Source organism: Idiotropiscis lumnitzeri, chromosome 13 (genome assembly GCF_059441095.1).
Source record: "Idiotropiscis lumnitzeri isolate Australia: NSW breed Sydney's pygmy pipehorse chromosome 13, RoL_Ilum_1.0, whole genome shotgun sequence".
NCBI lineage: Eukaryota > Metazoa > Chordata > Actinopteri > Syngnathiformes > Syngnathidae > Idiotropiscis > Idiotropiscis lumnitzeri.
The window spans coordinates 11,794,476-11,800,475 of NC_142403.1; positions in this window are offsets into that span (position 1 = coordinate 11,794,476).

The window sequence follows — 6,000 nt, forward strand, 5'->3', positions numbered from 1 at the left end:
ATCCGGAAGAATGTCATTTCTGGAAAAGGGATGAGAGTAGAGCTGTGGATGATCTAAAGTTGGTAAAACAATACTTCCATCTCATTTCCATACCACACATCGCCATTCGAAGCTGGAGGGTATCGCAGCTCACCTCTACCCCCGTACAACACTGACTCCATTTTGTAAAAATGAGACAAGCCTTGAAAATATCAAAACAAATCTGAATGCAGTCATTGAACACCTTTACATTGAGATGATCTCAAAAAAAGTATTTTTTGGGGGCCATGAAACATTTTCTTCATATGTGGACAAATGCTAAAATGCATTAGAATTGGAACATGCCTTTGCTGCCCCAGTCCTGTAGTTGGCGCTGATTCAAATGACAAACTTTTTTTTTTTGCACTGCAGTGCCATCTGCTGGATATGGCGGGTCATTGTCACACAAAATCAAGTCGAGTGCTTAAAAGAGCGGCTCCAGCACTCATATGAGCCCAAATTTTAATAAGTCTGAATATCGATAACCGAGTAGTATATTTATAATTCCAGTAAATATTTGCATGAAAAACGTAAAACAGCAAGATCGGCAGTAAGCAAATGTGCCTTCTTGTGACGCGTGACGACGTAATAATGCTGCTCAAACTTAATAGAAATTTTTGTCACGTGTGTTTTAATGACAAAAAGTAGCGCTCTATAAGATGTTTTTTAGTAATAGAATCAAATGACATGAATCTAAACTAAAGAAATTTAATTTTTTTGTCTCACTCTTGGCTTTTATTCTGTGTTGTGTTAGCATTAGCATTAAGCTAGCAAACTTAAAGGCTAAGCTATACGGTTGTTTTAAATCTACACCGTGTACTTTGTTTTAAGTTGAGTTTGATTCAAATGGGAATAAACACTGATACCTAAAGTTTGACAGAAAATAAAAAATGTGTCAAAGGTCAGCTTGTATCTTGAAAAGCTAGTATGCATTGGTACGTGACCATCCGCTCAGAAGATAAACGCACAATGACAAAGTTATCAAGTGTGAGTGACGTACAAAGAATGACCTGGCACTGCAGGGCAACTCCTGAGCGTATACTTGAAAAGGGTTTCAAAATTTACGTCTCACTGTACCTCTGCAATTTTGAAGGTAGGTTTGCTAACACCGGTTGCTAGCTTACTGCTAATGATTTGGTTAAATGTTGACTGCTTGTCGCTGGCATTGGGCCAAAACCTCCTAAGTCACATTTTGCTAAATTTTGTATTCTTCCAAAATATTTAGGGCTACTATTAGTCAGCTTGTCCACACGCATGCACGGATGTTATTTTTCAAAATTATTGCCCGATCAAAAGTGTTGAAAATGTCTTGCTCTCTTTCACAGTACAACTTGCCATTTTTCGAGGTACAAGATTTTGGACCGACGCCGGCGATATCCATGTCGAGATATTTAGCTACCTGCGGCTTAGCCTGAACAAAAGTCTTGTACTCAACATTCATTGTTTTGTACAGCGACATTTGTGAAGTTTTAGCCAAATCCAAACATCAACCAAACCTTGGCTGATATAACAGCAGTGATGATTGAAAACCAGAAAAAAACTTGACTCGACATTCCTGACTTGATAAGCAGCAGGACAGAAGGAAGAGTAGCTGCGGGGGTAACAAACCTCCAGTGGGGCGTAATTATCATTCTCCATAATGAAGTGACTTGCAGAGGAGCTGGCCCGCATCCCCGGAAAGACGACGCCGATAAAGACGAGGCCTGCGGAGAAACCATTAGCATCCCTGCCTGCGTAACCAGAGCACCTTATTCACTTCTGAATTCCTTACCTGAACAAAACATTTTGCAAATCACGCTTCTCTGCACGAACAAAGATGACGTCCCGTGTACTTGTTTGGTTGCACACACAAAAACAGAACGGCTGGTGTGGGATTTTCACACTGCATCCCGGAGAGTTGATTTTGGCGTATCGCAGCAATGTCAGAGCGTCACAAAAAGCTTCATGTTTGAGTTCTGGGTGGTGCAAAAAAAAAAATAGAGGACATTGTGTTGGAAACCAGACTTTTATGCGACAGGGACAACTAACAGGGTTTTTTTTCCCTCTCCTCATATCACAGTTTGAGAATCACTGATCTAAAAAAGAAATTAATACAAAGCTTGAAATAAATGACACCTTTTGTTCTTGGGAAAATTGACTTATTAAGTATGAATGCATCTCTTAGTCATCTCAGCGCTTTTAATTGGCCCAAAGTTAAAGTAGCTATTCATAAATGCTTTATTCTATTTGTTTTATTGCCGCTCCTTTACGCGCTTCCTTTTCACTGATACGATATAATAATGCAAATTATTTTGCAGACCCCCAAGCGATGACTCAGGGACCCCCACGGGTGCAGGGACCGACGCTTTACAACCGCGTGCACTGTGCTCTGCACTCACATGCTTCCGCAGTTGTACTTGTTGATTGTCTTTTCTCACCAATTACAATTCCCTTTCGGTACAATGACTGAAAATGACACAGCAGGGAATGATTTCATTTCTCTTCTTTTTCTCCGGGGCTCCTCCTGCAATCGTGAGGTGCCATTTACTCCAAATTGAAATGGACAGCAGTAAGCTTCTTTTTTTTTTTTTTTTTTTTTTTCTCAAAGCTGCCCAAGGTGAACTTTAATGCTTGAACTGTCGAACTTGCTGAGAAGTGCAGAAGAATGAAGATGAAGCCCTGTGGACTATTAGATCCAATTTACAATCAAATTCTATTCTGACACTCCCGATGGAGATAATAGCGCTTCAATTGCATATTAGTGTTTTAATCATGAATGAACTGCTTTCTGTCCGATATCGTCACGCTGAAGGAAATGGCAGTGATGAAGGCATGGGGAGAATCTAAAAGAGGCCAAAATACATTTGAGTAACAAAACACACTCGTGTTGTCAAATAATTTGTTTGTTAGCGCAATGAGCTCAACTCTGAACAGCAAAGTCAAAATGAGAGACGTCCTGGCTGGTCCATCATTATTGTTGAGCACTAAAGTGGGTAATGTGGGGTTGCCATGGTAGTAAAAGAGACATCCTTCTCCAGTACACCACCAGAATGATTTTCAAGCAGCTCATATTTATTCTTAAAACGGAATTAGAAACCACAGATTTATTATTTTTTTTTTTATGATGTAGTGATTTTCATACTCATCAGCATGTTTATTTATTGGTTCAAGCGATTATGTGTTCCTCATTCAAATCGAGTAGTTTAGTGGCTGTTTTGTCCCAATTGATGCTGAATGCTGATGCAAATTCATCTGTAGCGGATCAAATATCAACAACTCAAAGTTTGGAATTAGTGAAGGTATGCAATTCAATTCAATTCACGCACCACTAAAATAGTGGTGGTTGCTATGGCAACGGCAAATAAATATTCTTCTCCCTATGACTGCCACAATAATTTTGAAGCAATTGTTTCAAGGTACATTTAAAAAAAAAAATTGTCCTTAATGAAAAATGACAAGATGTCAGTTTTCAGTGTGATACTTTTTGAGCTCTTTTCATACGCCTATTCACGTATTTAGTTTTCATTCTCACCCTTGTTTTTCCACATAGAAAATTGTTTTTGGAATGTTTTTTTTTCTCGATGTGCATTTAAATGGGCGTCATTTATATGCACATTTTCTGTATTAGCAGGCCAAAGGTCCCCTGTAAAGGTATTCATTGCTTAATCACATAATAGTGTGTGTCCGCTATGTCGCTAAGTTTTTACAGTCGACCTGCTCATTGTAAGGTCCCCTTTTATGTGGCAAAGGAGAGCCACAGTTGCCGATGCACTCAGCCGTTTATTGAATGCAATAAACACAATGGCGACAGTGGGCTACAACTCACACTTTGACACTCGTACAAAGACTCCCCAGTGTCACGCACCTCCTCACTTGGCCCCGCCTCTTAAAGGTACACTTCTAACACACAAACACTTTTTATGTTTTAATTAGGGCTGTCAAAATTAAAGTGTAAAGTCAAGATTAATTTTTTTTTTTAATGCAGTTAAATATTTTCACTAAGTTAACTCAGTTGCATTTCCTTCAAAATAATTTGCATATCTTGCAAAGCCAAATTCAAATACTGTACCATATTAGAAAAAAGAAATGCCCGTAAAGATCGTATTCAACGATCATAGAAAGCTATTCGAACAGTCTTTGACTCAGAATACACTAAATATTTGGTGATTTTACATTAATTACAATATATTATTAGAGTAAATACACGTTACAAGCTTCAGAAAAGAGAGTAGTTGAAAAATGTGATTCATCGCAATTACAGAATTTTTTGGGGATTAATTAATTAAAAATTTCATTTTTGCTTGCGTAATAATCTTACATATGTAGTCTCTTCATATTGCATATTTTGACCTATTGCTGGGATGGGGGGGGGCTGGAATGCCCCCCTAACAGATACACACACACACACCCCCACACACACATGCAGAAACTCTGAAGTTTTTTGACATGAAGAACATTTTGTTGCAATTTGATGTCATTCGCTCACGGCTCGATTTTTTTTCCCCCCTTGTCTGTTCCTCATTTCTATGCAAATCCCAATGTCAAGGCTGACATCTCAATCGGTGCAGCCAAAAATTCTTTTAACAGGCAGTTCGGCGCTGACCTTCTGAGCGCTTTGCGAATGTTCCTCAACAGCGACCCGGAGGAGGTGAGCTGCCCCTGCAGAGCAAACGTGAGCGCTGCTTATTTATGTATTACTTTGCTTTTGTAGGCCCTCCACATCATTTCTCATCCTGTATGCTTAAAGGTGCTCTCCCCTCTGGCAAGCGCAGCGACGGCAATCTGCTTGCAACTTAAAAGTCTTTCAAAACTCAGCTTTTTTTTTTTTTCTGTCTATTTTTTTTAAGCTCTCTTCCTCCATGCTCTCGCTCTCCCTCTCTCTCTTTTTTGTGTCCCCCATGCACAACTCTCGCTTTGGCTCTCTCCAGTGAGTCCTTAGAGAGAACCTGACTGACGTGTTCAAAGATGAAAAGCTCAACGGGGATGGGGTGGCAGAGTGGGTGGGTTTGGGGGCGAGGGAGGGGGGGGTTGTTCCCGAAAGCAAACAAAAGAAAAATATACGAGGGGACAGCAAAGAGACACTTTTCCTATGTGTGCGTAGCGTCTTTGTGGGTGCGGTGCGCTTACACACAGAACACCGAGCCGAGGAGGATTATCAACAATGCCACACCGGACACTTGGGGGAAGACAGCATCTGTTCAGTTCCATTTTTAATGCAGCAAAACTTTGTGTTGCCTGCAAACTTTCAGCGGTGAGTGTGCACGGGCCAAAGTCACCCGTGTTACTCACTGAGCCATCCAGACACTTTCCTCAAAGAATGTTCCATCAAATTTGTTTCACAGTCAGTCAAAACATCTGGCCGAAATTGAAACCAATCTGCTGGGTCAAAATATTGAACCCAACCTTGGGTAGAAGTAACCCAATCTGGCAAGTGGGTCAGGGAAAAGTGTGTGCTTTGTGTGTCTGGGCGACCGTCTCGGGACTAGCAGACTGAGGCGCCAACTAAAAACACACCACAGTCCTCCGACATCATGGTGAGGTCTACGTAGGGTTTCTGAATGCACTATTCAGGACTCAAACAGGAAGTCGTATCTCAAATTCAGGAGGAGCAATGTGGTTTTCGTCCTGGCCCTGAAACAGCGGACCAGTGGCGCACCAGTCCTTGTAAAACCAGTATCAGTTTGGACCACGGGGCGGAGGATCAGAAGAAAATAATGATTTTCTGTTCATGCCAACTTTGCTAGAAGGGAACTGGAGCCCCAAGTTGTCAAGGTAACAGTCGAGTAATTCATAGTTTTCAAATTTGGGCCACAAATGCGTCTGTCCCGTGAATTCATCCAAGTAACAAGAAGCCACACTGAATTAGCATGAGCATGAGGGAGGAAAAAAAAAAATGGCTTTGAAGCCGTGCTTGCAAGCTCATTAAAATTTTTACGCCGTATCAATGTAGACTGTTTCACATCTGTGTAGTTTTTCACTTTGGAAGAGAAGTTTTCCTGTTAT